Source organism: Aquarana catesbeiana, linkage group LG05 (assembly GCF_042186555.1).
Source record: "Aquarana catesbeiana isolate 2022-GZ linkage group LG05, ASM4218655v1, whole genome shotgun sequence".
Classification (NCBI taxonomy): Eukaryota; Metazoa; Chordata; class Amphibia; order Anura; family Ranidae; genus Aquarana; species Aquarana catesbeiana.
In genome coordinates, this window is record NC_133328.1 from 589,984,843 (window position 1) to 590,001,121 (window position 16,279).

At 46.9% G+C, this 16,279-nt stretch overlaps 1 protein-coding gene across 1 annotated transcript in view; it reads left to right on the forward strand.

Annotated features, from left to right (window-relative positions):
- Positions 1-16,279, forward strand: part of TRHR (thyrotropin releasing hormone receptor) — a 92,119-nt gene that overhangs the window by 48,220 nt on the left and 27,620 nt on the right. The gene's annotated exons all lie outside the window — the stretch shown is intronic.

The window sequence follows — 16,279 nt, forward strand, 5'->3', positions numbered from 1 at the left end:
AAATGTAAATAGTCTAGCTGCCTGACCGTGGTACTAATAGGATCAAATAGAACACCTGTAATTTTCTTCAGGTAGCTTTATATACTGTAACCAGACAAGCCTGCCTGTCAGTAGGAAGATAACAGGAACGGATCTAGCTGTACACTGTGAGCAGGACGCACTGCACTAAATGTAAATAGTCTAGCTGCCTGACCGTGGTACTAATAGGATCAAATAGAACACCTGTAATTTTCTTCAGGTAGCTTTATATACTGTAACCAGACAAGCCTGCCTGTCAGTAGGAAGATAACAGGAACGGATCTAGCTGAACACTGTGAGCAGGACGCACTGTACTAAATGTAAATAGTCTAGCTGCCTGACCGTGGTACTAATAGGATCAAATAGAACACCTGTAATTTTCTTCAGGTAGCTTTATATACTGTAACCAGACAAGCCTGCCTGTCAGTAGGAGGATAACAGGAACGGATCTAGCTGTACACTGTGAGCAGGACGCACTGTACTAAATGTAAATAGTCTAGCTGCCTGACCGTGGTACTAATAGGATCAAATAGAACACCTGTAATTTTCTTCAGGTAGCTTTATATACTGTAACCAGACAAGCCTGCCTGTCAGTAGGAAGATAACAGGAACGGATCTAGCTGAACACTGTGAGCAGGACGCACTGTACTAAATGTAAATAGTCTAGCTGCCTGACCGTGGTACTAATAGGATCAAATAGAACACCTGTAATTTTCTTCAGGTAGCTTTATATACTGTAACCAGACAAGCCTGCCTGTCAGTAGGAATTTAACAGGAACGGATCTAGCTGAACACTGTGAGCAGGACGCACTGCACTAAATGTAAATAGTCTAGAAGATAACAGGAACGGATCTAGCTGAACACTGTGAGCAGGACGCACTGCACTAAATGTAAATAGTCTAGAAGATAACAGGAACGGATCTAGCTGAACACTGTGAGCAGGACGCACTGCACTAAATGTAAATAGCAGGAACGGATCTAGCTGAACACTGTGAGCAGGACGCACTGCACTAAATGTAAATAGTCTAGAAGATAACAGGAACGGATCTAGCTGAACACTGTGAGCAGGACGCACTGCACTAAATGTAAATAGCAGGAACGGCTCTAGCTGAACACTGTGAGCAGGACGCACTGCACTAAATGTAAATAGCAGGAACGGATCTAGCTGAACACTGTGAGCAGGACGCACTGCACTAAATGTAAATAGTCTAGAAGATAACAGGAACGGATCTAGCTGAACACCGTGAGCAGGACGCACTGCACTAAATGTAAATAGCAGGAACGGATCTAGCTGAACACTGTGAGCAGGACGCACTGCACTAAATGTAAATAACAGGAACGGATCTAGCTGAACACTGTGAGCAGGACGCACTGCACTAAATGTAAATAGCAGGAACGGATCTAGCTGAACACTGTGAGCAGGACGCACTGCACTAAATGTAAATAGCAGGAACGGATCTAGCTGAACACTGTGAGCAGGACGCACTGCACTAAATGTAAATTGCAGGAACGGATCTAGCTGAACACTGTGAGCAGGACGCACTGCACTAAATGTAAATAGTCTAGAAGATAACAGGAACGGATCTAGCTGAACACTGTGAGCAGGACGCACTGCACTAAATGTAAATAGCAGGAACGGATCTAGCTGAACACTGTGAGCAGGACGCACTGTACTAAATGTAAATAGCAGGAACGGATCTAGCTGAACACTGTGAGCAGGACGCACTGCACTAAATGTAAATTGCAGGAACGGATCTAGCTGAACACTGTGAGCAGGACGCACTGCACTAAATGTAAATAGTCTAGAAGATAACAGGAACGGATCTAGCTGAACACTGTGAGCAGGACGCACTGCACTAAATGTAAATAGCAGGAACGGATCTAGCTGAACATTGTGAGCAGGACGCACTGCATTAAATGTAAATAGTCTAGATAGAAGATAACAGGAACGGATCTAGCTAAACTGAATACAGTGTATATATATATATGCAACACCTGGGATGCATATATATACACAATACACTGTAAGTGCAGCTAACTGACTGACTGTTCTGCCTAATCTATCTAACTCAAATCAAATGACACTGTCTCTCTCTCTCTCTCTATCTCTCAGCACACCGGAACACACACTACACAGGGCCGCCGTGCAGGCGGCCTTATATAGTGTGGGGTGTGTACTAAATCCCCTGAGCCATAATTGGCCAAAGCCACCCTGGCTTTGGCCAATTACAGCTCTCTCTACTGACGGCGCTGTGATTGGCCAAGCATGCGGGTCATAGTGCATGCTTGGCCAATCATCAGCCAGCAATGCACTGCGATGCCGCAGTGAATTATGGGCCGTGACGCGCCACACGAATTTAGCGCGAACGGCCCATAACTTTCGCAATTCGGCGAACGATCGAACAGCCGATGTTCGAGTCGAACATGGGTTCGACTCGAACACGAAGCTCATCCCTAGTTTTAGTATGTAATATCAATATTTAGTTACAGTGCTCTATATATACTGTTTATATATCATACCTCCCAACCGTACCTGAAAGGGGGACGCAAATGCAGGCAGAATCCCGCAGGCTGAGGCTGGTTTTCTCACTGTGTGTGAAAACCTTCTTTGATTGGATCTCCTGGCTGCTTTTGATATGGTGATTGGCTGCAGCTCATAGCAATCAAACTGTACTGGCCACTCACTCTGTGCTGTGGGAGCAGGGTCAGTTGCCGATCTGTGCTGAAGACGAGGAGGCACTATCCAATGGAAGAGAGCAAATGAGTGTGTGCCTTATAGAAAAGTTGCTGCAGTTACACTGTTGCAGTGTCCTGGCAGATGGCAGATGGATCTCTGGTGAAGCCTGTGCCCAGAATCGTATCAGATAATTGTAAGACAAAAGCTGGGCTCAGGCTGCAGACACAGATCACCACCAGTTCTGTCTGCTTCACCTGTACAGGACTCTGCAGCAGGAGATAAGGACAGTGATTGTGCTGAGAACAGGGTAAGCTTTCTTTGTCTCAATCTGAATTGCACTGTTTTATGCTTTCTCTCCTGAGCTCTCTGTCCACCCCCATTCATTCTGAATCCTGAGGTCTTCCTGTCCAGTCCCCCCTCCCATCCTGCTATCTCCCCATCCAATCCTGCAATCTCCCCGACCAATCCTGAAAACTCCCCATCCAATCCTGAAAACTCCCCATCCACTCCTGCAATCTCCCTATCCAATCCTGCAATCTCCCCGTTCTTTCCAGCGTTCTCCTCGTCCAATCCTGCGATCTCCCCGTCCAATCCTACGATCTCCCCATTCTGTCCAGCATTCTCCTCGTCCAATCCTGCGATCTCCCGTCTCATCCTGCGATCTCCCCATCCCATCCTGCGATCTCCATCCTAAAGTTCCAAAAAAATGGAAGATCGTTCATCGGACAAAATTTTTCTTCCGATTTTCATATCGTGTGTACGGGCCTTAAGTGTCCCTCATTGTCAAGTTCAAAAGTTGGGAAGTATGTATATATATTTCAGTCTTAAGTCTTTTTTTTGTCTTCTAGCCTTTAGTATTTTTTTAAGTCATGCAGCTGCTAGCTGCATTTAGGGATAGGTTTTGAGTGCAGACTATATTTCTTTTGTTTACCCTTTTTGAAAATGTCAGTGAGCATTCTGAAGACCCAAGAAAAAAAACACAGCAGGCTTACATCAAAAGCCATTCAGAAAACAATAGCAATCACGGAAGTACAGTTATTAGGAGAGCCACTTGAAAAAAAGATCAATGTCACAATGAAACTGTTACTCAATGGGTAGACAATTATAGGCAATATTTAATGTTTGACTAGAGTGCATATTTCAACAACTGCTACATCCAAGGTTGGATTTCAATTTTGCATGGCTACTAACAAGTTTCCATGCTGATTTTCTATGTTTTCCAGGGCAGACTACCCCAAAGAAAATGTTTCTGTTGCGCTACGATCTGCTAGTAAATTGCCTTTACTGAGATTCAATATGTTATCTGTGAATATACCAGAAATGAGATAGGTTTCAGTTTTATAAAGAACATTCATTACCAGTTCCTGAGCAATTCTAGACTTGTCATCTCTCCCCAGGGGTTTAGGTTTGTTTCTAGATTTTCAAACTCTACCTTTTTAATTTTATTCTTCTTTTATCTTTCTCTTTGCCATGGCACTTTTATCTTTGTCTCTTATCTCTGCTGTATGCTCTGGATGTAACCAACCATCTAAGCAGGTAATATATCACATGTTTTACTCATATGACAATGAAAAGTATATTTTATTGAAACGCACTGCAACTACAGTGAATTTGCCAAACATAATACAATACACTGTCTGTTATTTGAAGATTACAATGAGCTATCAAAATGCAAATATCTAGATTGTGCTTTTATAACTTGGCTTTTCTGATGCAATGGACAATTCACAAAGCTGGAACACAAGGATAGGAATCGTTGTTTTCAGCCATGGGACTTAATGTAATTTTCAAATCTTATCAGACTCAGCTGAAAATAACTGTCACTTTTTTATACTAGGATCCTTATCCTGGAGTGATAGATTTGTGAATTGAGCCTCATGTCAGAAAAGAAGACTGTATCAAGTATTTTATTTTATATCATGTTAAAGCTTCAAAATTCAAAAGCCATAACAATATGGTTAAACAGAAAATAAAGACAACCCAGGGGGATACCAGTTGTAGCCATTTGTTTGAGAGTTACATTTTTCATTAGTTATCTATAATATATAATATTATATACAGTTGTATGCAAAAGTTTAGGAACCCCTGACAATTTCCATTATGTCATTTATCAATATTTGGGTGTTTGGATCAGCAATTTCATTTTGATCTATCAAATAACTGAAGGACCCAGTAATATTTCAATAGTGAAATGAGGTTTATTGGATTACCAGAAAATGCGCAATATGCATCAAAACGAAATTAGACAGGTGCATAAATTTGGGCACCTCAACAGAAAAATCACATCAATATTTAGTAGAGACTCCTTTAGCAGAAATAACAGCCTTTAGATGCTTCCTATAGCCTGTAATGAGTGTCTGGATTCTGGATGAATGTATTTTGGACCATTCCTCCTTACAAAACATTTCCAGCTCAGTTAGGTTTGATGGTTGCCGAGCATGGACAGCCCGCTTCAAATCACCCCACAGATGTTCAATGATATTCAGGTCTGGGGACTGGGATGGCCATTCCAGAACATTGTACTTGTTCCTCTGCATAAATGTCCGAGTAGATTTTGAGCAGTGTTTTGGGTCGTTGTCTTGTTGAAATATCCAGCCCAGGCGTAACTTCAACTTTGTGACTGATTCCTCAACATTATTCTCAAGAAACTGCTGAGTGGAATCCATGCGACCCTCAACTTTAAGCAGATTCCCAGTACCGGACTGGCCACACAGCCCCACCTGCATGATGGAACCTCCACCAAATTTTACTGTGGGTAGCAAGTGTCTTTCTTGGAATGCTGTGTTCTTTTGCCGCCATGCATAACGCCCCTTGTTATGACCAAATAACTCAATCTTTGTTTCATCAGACCACAGCACCTTATTCCAAAATGAAGCTGGCTTGTCCAAATGTGCATTTGCATACCTGAAGCGACTCCATTTGTGACGTGTGTGTAGAAAAGGCTTCTTTCGCATCACTCTCCCATACAGCTTCTCCCTGTGCAAAGTGCGCTGAATTGTTGAAGGATGCACAGTGACGCCATCTGCAGCAAGTTGATGTTGTAGGTCTTTGGAGGTGGTCCGTGGGCTGTTTTTGACCGTTCTCACCATCCTTCTCCTTTGCCTCTCCAATATTTATGTGGCCTGCCGCTTCTGGCCTTAACAAGAACTGTGCCTGTGGTCTTCCATTTCATCACTATGTTCCTCACAGTGGACACTGACAGCTTATATCTCTGCGATAACTTTTTGTAGCCTTACTCTAAACCATAATGTAGAACAATCTTTGTTTTCAGGTCATTTGAGAGTTGTTTTGAAGTCCCCATGTTGCCACTCTTCAGAGGAGAGTCAAAGAGAACAACAACTTGCAATTGGCCACCTTAAATACCTTTTCTCATGATTGGATGCGCCTGTCTATGAAGTTCAAGGCTTAATGAGCTCACCAAACCAATTGTGTGTTCCAATTAATCAGTGCTAAGTAGTTACAGGTATTCAAATCAACAAAATGACAAGGGTGTCCAAATTTATGCACCTGTCTAATTTCGTTTTGATGCATATTGCGCATTTTCTGTTAATCCAATAAACCTCATTTCAATACTGAAATATTACTGTGTCCTTCAATTATTTGATAGATCAAAATGAAATTCCTGATCCAAACACCCAAATATTTATAAATGACAATCATGGAAATTGTCAGGGATTCCTAAACTTTTGCATACAACTGTATGTAGCAGGCATTTTGTAATGCAATTTCTTCTTTTGGCCACAAGATGGAGACAGAGAGATGCTGACTTGTCCTTCCAGAACATTCGGAGACACAAAGCACACTGGGAAAAAGGGGCGTTTCAGGAAGTGCTGAGGTGATTGAGGAGAGGGAAGTGCTGAGGTGGTTGAGGAGAGGGAAGTGCTGAGGTGATTGAGGAGAGGGAAGTGCTGAGGTGGTTGAGGAGAGGGAAGTTCTGAGGTGATTGAGGAGAGGGAAGTGCTGAGGTGGTTGAGGAGAGGGAAGTGCTGAGGTGGTTGAGGAGAGGGAAGTGCTGAGGTGATTGAGGAGAGGGAAGTTCTGAGGTGGTTGAGGAGAGGGAAGTTCTGAGGTGGTTGAGGAGAGGGAAGTGCTGAGGTGGTTGAGGAGAGGGAAGTTCTGAGGTGGTTGAGGAGAGGGAAGTGCTGAGGTGATTGAGGAGAGGGAAGTTCTGAGGTGGTTGAGGAGAGGGAAGTGCTGAGGTGATTGAGGAGAGGGAATTTCTGAGGTGGTTGAGGAGAGGGAAGTGCTGAGGTGATTGAGGAGAGGGAAGTTCTGAGGTGGTTGAGGAGAGGGAAGTTCTGAGGTGGTTGAGGAGAGGGAAGTGCTGAGGTGATTGAGGAGAGGGAAGTGCTGAGGTGATTGAGGAGAGGGAAGTTCTGAGGTGGTTGAGGAGAGGGAAGTTCTGAGGTGGTTGAGGAGAGGGAAGTGCTGAGGTGATTGAGGAGAGGGAAGTTCTGAGGTGGTTGAGGAGAGGGAAGTGCTGAGGTGATTGAGGAGAGGGAAGTTCTGAGGTGGTTGAGGAGAGGGAAGTTCTGAGGTGGTTGAGGAGAGGGAAGTGATGAGGTGATTGAGGAGAGGGAAGTTCTGAGGTGGTTGAGGAGAGGGAAGTGCTGAGGTGATTGAGGAGAGGGAAGTTCTGAGGTGGTTGAGGAGAGGGAAGTGCTGAGGTGATTGAGGAGAGGGAAGTTCTGAGGTGGTTGAGGAGAGGGAAATTCTGAGGTGGTGGAGGAGAGGGAAGTGCTGAGGTGATTGAAAAGAGAGAGAGAGACAGGTTTTCCACACAGCACTACAGAGAGAGTGCTGACAGAAGATTTAAAGAGGGCTGTCTGAGGAGAGTGAGGAGAGCGGTCTGAGGTACCAGCATCAGATTGAGGGGAGAGACACACGCTGACACCAGGGACTGTGTGACCCAACAGAGGGAGAGAAAGCCACATTTCTCTTCAGACTACAGGGGAGAGTTACCGTGAGGAGAGGGGATAGAGAACAGGAGTGGTGAGGTGATGGGACTGTGTGGTGGAACTCCACCTAAGAGAGAGAGCCACGCTGTCTACCAGCATCTGAGAGAGAGAGACACACACTTTTCCAGATACTGCTGCCAGGAGGAGGATAAAGGAGCCAGAAACAGTGTCACTCACACGGTCCTACACCGTTCAGCCCAGGGACCCTGCTCAGCAACTCAGCGCCATCTATCCCAGTGAAGACAACCCGCGCACCGCTTCAGGGATCACTGAAAGGAAATAGTAGGTATTCTGGATCACCACCCTTCTTGTAGGTACATCAACAGGTCCCTCAGATATATGGAAACACTTTATGAACGAGAGGCAGGTTGTGTATTCAAAAAATGTCTGAGTTTATTGAGCTTGAAACTAGCTTATATTCAGTATAGAACAAAGGAGGGGGAGTGGTTAGTTTAATGCATATGTATCTAGGGTTATGCAAGTTTGTTACCTGATATATATCTGTCAGGGGTTAGATAGGACATCTGGTCAGGATATACATTCCGAGGAACAGGTTTGACCGCAGTGAGCAAATGAAGGGGGAGATACTGTGCAAGCATTCTTACACAAGTTTGAACTTACACAATAAGGGACTTTATCCCTTTCATGACTAAGCCTATTTTTGAAATTTGGTGTTTACAAGTTAAAATCTGTATTTTTTGCTAGAAAATTACTTAGAGTTCCCAAACATTATATATTTTTTTTTTAGCAGAGAATCTAGAGAATAAAATGGCGATTGTTGCAATATTTTTGATCACACGGTATTTGTGCAGCGGTGTTTTAAACGCAAATTTTTGGAAAAGTGACACTTTCATGAATTTTAAAAAATCCAAACAGTAAAGTTACCCAATTTTTTTGTATAATGTGAAAGATGATGTTACGCCAAGTAAATAGATACCAAACATGTCACCCTTTATAATTGCACGCACTCGTGGAATGGCGACAAACTACGGTACCTATGAATTTCCATAGGCGACGTTTTAAACATTTTTTACGGTTACAAGGTTTGAGCTACAGAGGAGGTCTAGGGCTAGAATTATTGCTCTCGCTCTGACGATGGTGGCGATACCTCACATGTATGGTTTGAACACCGTTTACATATGCGGGCGCAACTTCCTTATGTGTTTTTTCTTCGCTGCGCGAGCTCGCGAGGACAGGGGCACTTTAAAAAAAAATTTTTTTTTTTTTTTATTTATTTTATTTATTTTTTTACTTTATAAATTGTGTTTAAAAAATTTTTTTTTTTTTTTTTACTTTTATTGCTGTCACAAGGAATGTAAACATCCCTTGTGACAGTAATAGGTGGTGACAAGTACTCTTTATGGAGGGATGGGGGGGTCTAAAAGACCCCCCATCCCTCCTTTACACTTCAAAGTATTCAGATCGCCGAAAACGGTGATTCTGAATACTGTGTACTTTTTTTAATTCGGCGCCATTGGCAGCCGAGTAAACGGGAAGTGACGTCATGACGTCGCTTCCGCGTTTACAACGAGAAGGCTGGAACGAAGCCGCTCACAGCTTCGTTCCAGCCCGCCCCCAGCCGCCGAAGGCAGCCGAATAGACACCGGGCCTCCCGATCGCACGGGAGGCCCGGTAACAGCGGCGGGAGGCGGCGGGAGGGGGGGGATGTCCCCTCCCGCTCCTGCGGTATAACAACCGAGCGGCTTTTAGCCGCATAGCTTGTTATACACGGGTAGCCGATCGCCCGCTGTAAACAACGGTACCGGGATGATGCCTGCAGCTGCAGGCATCATCCCGGTATAACCCCGGAAAGCCGAGTACGCACATCTGCGTACGGTCGGCGGGAAGGGGTTATACAAAATGGTGGGGGTACAGTGGTGTATTTAGGTATTGTGCTGCCCTAGGCCTGACTAAACTCATGCACCCCCCCTAATTTAAATACGACCCACCCCTTGCTGCTGAGGCACACCCCTTCCTGTTTAAGACCCACCCTATCATCTGTAAACCACACCCCTTCCTCTTTAGGCTCATTTGGCACCTTTCAAGGGGGAGGGGGAAACAGGTACCTGTTTTTGACAGGTACCCTTCCCCACTCCCTGGAGGCTGCGCTGCCCCCTCTGAAGTTCGGCCCGCCTCCTCCTTCCTCCACTGGGGCATTCAGAAAGTGCAACGTGCTTCACACACGTGCAGTAGTGAACCGTCCGGTTTCTCTTACCATGAATGATGGTGGCAAAACCCGAGAGCCAATCCGAAAATCGGCTGAGATGTCGACATCGCGGGATCCCTGGACAGGTAAGTGTCCTAATATTAAAAGTCAGCAGCTACAGTATTTGTAGCTGCTGAGTTTTAATGTATTCACGGGGTGGGGGCGGGACTCCTCTTTAATGAGTTTGCATTGATTTCAGCATTGATGGAGCACTTTATTGCAATATCATGATCTGCATATTAATGCATTTTCACTAAATGTGGACTGTTTAAAGAGTTTGCATTGATTTTAGCATGCATGGAGCACTTTACACATGCCAGTGGCGGCTGGTGCTCAAAATTTTGGGGGGGGGTGCAAACAAACTAAAAAATTCAGAAAAAAGACATCAATTGCAGCCTCACTGTGCCCCATCAAACGCAGCCACTGTTCCATCAAATGCAGCCACTGTGCCCACCAAACGCAGCCACTGTGCCCACCAAACGCAGCCACTGTGCCCATCAAACGCAGCCACTGTGCCCCATCAAACGCAGCCACTGTGCCCCATCAAACGCAGCCACTGTGCCCACCAAATGCAGCCACTGTGCCCATCAAATGCAGCCACTGTGCCCACCAAATGCAGCCAATGTGCCCACCAAACGCAGCCACTGTGCCCACCAAACGCAGCCACTGTGCCCACCAAACGCAGCCACTGTGCCCATCAAACGCAGCCACTGTGGCCATCAAATGCAGCCACTGTGCCCATCAAACACAGCCACTGTGCCCCATCAAACGCAGCCACTATGCCCACCAAACGCAGCCACTGTGCCCACCAAATGCAGCCACTGTGCCCATCAATTGCAGCCACTGTGCCATCAAACGCAGCCACTGTGCCCATCAATTGCAGCCACTGTGCCCATCAATTGCAGCCACTGTGCCATCAAACGCAGCCACTGTGCCCATCAATTGCAGCCACTGTGCCCATCAATTGCAGCCACTGTGCCATCAAACAGAGCCACTGTGCCCCATCTAACTCAGCCACTGTGCCCACCAAATGCAGCCACTGTGCCCATCAATTGCAGCCACTGTACCATCAAATGCAGCCACTGTGCCCATCAATTGCAGTCACTGTGCCCATCAATTGTAGCCACTGTGCCCTCAAACGCAGCCACTGTGCCCTCAAATGCTGTCACTGTGCCCCATCAATTGTAGCCACTGTGCCCTCAAACGCAGCCACTGTGCCCTCAAACGCTGTCACTGTGCCCCATCAATTGTAGCCACTGTGCCCATCAATTGTAGCCACTGTGCCTTCAAATGCAGCCACTGTGCCATTAAATGCTATCACTGTGCCCCATCAATTGCAGCCACTGTACCCCATCAATTGTAGCCACTGTGCCCTCAAACGCTGTCACTGTGCCCCATCAATTGTAGCCACTTTGCCCTCAAACGCTGTCACTGTGCCCCATCAATTGTAGCCACTGTGCCCATCAAATGCCAACACTGTTCCCATAACACTGATATAATTTATTAAATGACTTTACCTGCTGTCCTGGGGGATTCCCTTGTGCTTCTCTCTCTCCTCCTGACGTCACTGCCAGATCTCGCCCCAGTGTCGAGTAGAAGCAGTGCAGAGGAGGGTAGGAGGAGCATAAGGCTCCACCTCTGCCAGTCTGCGGCTGCTTATGGGGGCATGAGTCACACGCCACCCCCCGCATTAGAGAAAGTCCCGCCACCCGATTCCCTGCTCCCGCCCCCCGCACACATGCAGCCTACAGTGGCCACCTTGCTGTAGCGGGCGGCGCTACTGTGTATGGGCATGCTTGGCAGAGGGTGGAGGGGCGTGAGCTCTGCTAAGCACGCCCATACACACGCCCCTCCACCCTCTGCCAAGCACACCCATACACAGCAGCGCCGCTACAGCAAGGCGGCCGCCGTGGGCTGCATGTGTGTGGGGGGCGGCCGCGGTTGGTGGGAATCGGGTGGGGGGACTTTCTCTCATGCGGGGGCGGCTTTTTTTGCCACCCCCCGCAAAGTGCCGCCCTAGGCCTAGGCCTTGTCGGCCTAGGCCAAAACACAGCCCTGTGGGGTATACAAAATGGAGTCATGATGGTTCATTCATATTATTACAAAAGGCGCAGTTCGTATATTAGATTACAAAACACAAGGGGCTTTTTACATGATCCTTTCAATCACAAGACCCATCCAGGTGTCCTGTTGGCCGTTGTCCAATCACCCTTCCAGTTCAGCTACCAGCCATCCTGATCAGGGACAGGAGGTGATCCAGTGCTTTACAACATTGCCAGGAGCCTGAACCACCATTTGGGACTTCCGTTGTGTCATCACCCAGAGGATTGGTGAACAGGTGTAAACCCAACATCTTTGTTAGCACCTATTCTCCTTTCTACTGTCAGAGGATGCGTGTTTGGAGCTGCCACTTTTAGCCATTTTGTTCTTACAAACCACTACCTAACAGGATTTCCTAGAGGATTACTGTCTCACTTTTATTGATTAAACCTACTCTCTGTACAAAGGGCCCCAATGTTTGCAAGCAGAAGACACTAGTACCCTTCAACTCAGGACCTGTAACGTTACAGATCTGCGCTTACTGTACCTTTTAACCCATTTCTTCTTTCTGTATTGTTACTATCAATGGTGTTTTTGGCCCAGAAGGAGCTGAGAAGTTCATAGACCTTCTCTCCTCCCTCTCAGTGCCTGTGCAATGGACATATAGATTATTATGCTTTGTTTTCTATATTTGCCGTTGCTAAAATATTAGAGATTGTCATTTCTATTGTATTGATACTGTGCAGCAAGGTTCAACAGTGCTGTAAGTTTCCAAGTATTCTTTTCGTGATAATATATTCACCTCATTTATCACTACCAGTTGTGTCTGTTTGTTTCTGGTATCAATCTACAGCCAGGATATTGGTATTTTCTTTACTTGCATTCTTGAAAGTGTTTGCAGAAAGGTTATATCTAACCAGGTGTGCCAGAGCAGCTGAGGCCATTCTTGGAGTTGAGGCAAAGAACAAAGAACCCAAAATCACCAAGCAGCTCCTTCGGGGGTGACGCAAACCATGGGGGCTCGTCCGGGATATCCTGTTCTGCTACAAACCACCAAGACAACACCCTCAAAAGAATCAAGATGGAGCCTGTCAATGTGAGCCCAGAAAGTTCAGGCCAAGTAGCCTCGTCAGAAGAAGCTACCTTACCGACACTTGTAGCCATGATAGGGCCGGAATTCATTGCCGCCTTGGAAGAGTTTGTGGCAAAGTGTCAGAAGAGCAATCCACTATACACTGGGTTCGAATACCAAAAGCTGGAACCTTTTCTGGAAAACCGCGAGTTCCTATCAGTGAAGAGAGTTCCGAGGAATGGCTGCAGCCAGCGATGCAACCCTTAGATGAGTGGGACATCCCAGAGGCTCAGAAAAAGCAGAGAATCACAGAGAGTTTGAGGGAGTCAGCCTCAGAAGTTATGTGCAACCTGAAACTTAGGAAACAGGACTGTACTGCTCACAACTACTTAGATATCTTGCAAGACATGTTTGGGAGAACAGAAAAGGCCTCTGACTTTGTGTACCAGTTTGAGCATACCTACCAAGATGAGGGGAAGAAACTGTCTGAATACACAAGGTATCTTGAGAAGATAATTCACTAGATACTGCTAAAGAAAGGTATAGATCCCAGGTCAGTTGACAGGGTCCAGGCACAACAGGTTTTAAGGGGGCTCAGCCCTTAGATCCTATTATGATTCAGTTGAAAACCCAAAGATGTGGTGGAATTTTGAAGTACCCTAAATTAATCCAGGCGGTGTGAGAACAAGAAGCTCTGTTGGAGAGAAAAAAGAGAAACCTGAAGCCAGAATCTGTCACTGAGGTCAGAGTGATTAGTGCATCTAGTGATGACACAGAGATAGAGCTCTTGAAATCCCAGGTGTTGCAAATGATGGAGATGATGATGCTGCCAGCAGCCAGGATCACCCCACCAGCTAACGAGAATGTCTCATAGCCCAAGCAGACTTTGAACCCTACAGTCGTTTCTGCAGAGAAGCCTATGAGTCAAGTAGTCTGTCTTAATTGCGGAGGAGTGGGTCATTACCAACACAACTGCACAAGTCCGCTAACACATGTCATCTGGTTCCGAGAAGCCATCAGGAAACCTCTGAGGGCCCTAGTGAAGAAGCCAAACGGGTGCCCACCTACAGCAGTTAGGTCAAAAGGCAAAGACCCAGGGAAGCCACAGCGGAAGCCTAAAATGTCACAGAGGGCCCTCACTGCTGTTTCTGAATGACCAGACAATCCACTCCCATTGACCTCAAGTGCCCAGTCGCGGAGAGTCGGTGCATACCAGCCCTCTGGAGCCCAACAGAGACGCCAGCAAAACACGAATCACATCAAGAAGAGGGCGCGAATACAAACGTCAGGACAAAATAACTACCCTACTTCTGGTAGATTCACTGACAAACTAGTGGGACCTTATCCCATTGTGTCAAGTAGAAGGCATCTATACAAAGGCCCTTCTGGAGATGGGGGTGCAAGTTACCCTGCAATATAGAGACTTTTACGACTGGCACCTCAAACACTTACCCATATGATGGATACTTACCGGTCAAGTTGACTTTTGACCCCTCTGTGACCGAACCAACAGAAACGTTTGATACCTTAGCCATTGTATGCCCTCCCCCATCAAGAGCCAACAAGAGTTCTCTGATAATAGGAACGAACACAGACCTTGTCAGAAGGCTGCTCACTCCTCTTATATTGAAGTCTGACACCCCAACCAAAGGCATATACCGTATGCTGAGACAAGTGTATCAGCACCTAGTCGAAGAACAGGGAGCCCCAGCTGAAGGAGTGGAGAAGATTTGGTGATTGGACAGAAGTGAGAAGATACTACAACCTGGAGAGGTGGTGTGTCTACAAGCTTCAGTCAAACTCGGTTGGGAACAACTGGGCCCATTTATTGTCCTTGAAGCTGACTGCCAGGGAGAGGACACAGGAGTGGAGGTAATCCCAGAAGTCATATCAGTTAGGGCTCTGCAACTGAGTCATGGGAAGATCCCTGTCAGCATCCAGAATGTTATGGCCTCGCTGTTGAAACTGCGAGCCCGAATGCTGTTAGGACATGTAATTCCAGCCACCCCAGTCTCACCATCTGATTTGGAGAAGGGAAGAGAAGGACGGACTCTTCATAGAACAGTTTTACCCACAAAACACCACACTATCACCTGAGAGGAAAGAAAAGGTCAAAGCCCAGCTCCTGAGATGGCAGAATATGTTCTCGAAAAATGAGTTTGATGTGGGGTGTGCGAAAAATGCCCAGCACCGGTTTCGCCTTCAGGAAGACAAGCCATTCAGGGAAAGAGTCAGACAGATCCCTTTGGGGGGACCTAGAAGATTTACATGAGCAGATGGCAGAATTGAAGAGATCAGGCATCATCAGGGAGTCCAGGAGCCCTTATGCCCAGGGCCGTCTTTAGCGCAGGGCAAACAGGGCACTTGCCCTGGGCCCAATCTTTGTTGGGGGGCCCGCGCTAGCCGTGAATTAGGGCCCCGATGACAGCTTAGCAGAGCGCACAGAGGACATGGGAGGATGTATTCCGCACTAGCCAGCTGAGAGGGGCGGGGCCGGGAGCTCCACTTACGCTCTGACCCCGCCCACGTGCAGCCTGTGTACTCGGAAAAGAGCTTCTGTAGTGAGAGCCAGTGATCGGAGTGGGAGTGTCAGTGGAGCTTCCGGCCCCGCCCCCCTCTATACTGGCTGGTGAATACAGAGGTCTGGGGGCGGGGCCAGGAGCTCCAATGACACTCCCACTCCGATCACTGGCTCTGACTACAGGCGCTCTATACCCAGTACACAGGCTGCACGTGGGCGGGGTCAGAGCGTCAGTGGAGCTCCCAGCCCCGCCCCTCTCAGCTGTCTAGCGCGGAATACATCCTCCCATGTCCTCTGTGCGCTCTGCAAAGCTGTCATCGGGGCGACCATTCACGGGTGATGTGGGCCCCCCAACAAAGCATCAGTGGAGCTCCCAGCTGCTTTAGTGACAGCAGAGAGTGGAAGCCCCGCCCACAGTCCTGAATGTATGTAGTGAGTTTGGCTGGTCAGGTATGTCCTTACAACCATAAAATGCCTGAATGTTTAAACCCTGAGCTGTGTTATTTAACTGTAAAGCTGTGCATTGCTGAAAGTTCTCTGACCATCACCTGTATAATGTCCGCAGTCTCTGATTGTCTCCTGCAGTATTTCCGCAGTCTCTGATTGTCTTCTGCAGTATGTCTGCAGTCTCTGGTAATCTCCTGCAGTATGTCCGCAGTCTCTGATTGTCTCCTGCAGTATGTCCGCAGTCTCTGATTGTCTCCTGCAGTATGTCCACAGTCTCTGGTAATCTCCTGCAGTATGTCCGCAGTCTCTGGTAATCTCCTGCAGTATGTCCGCAGTCTCT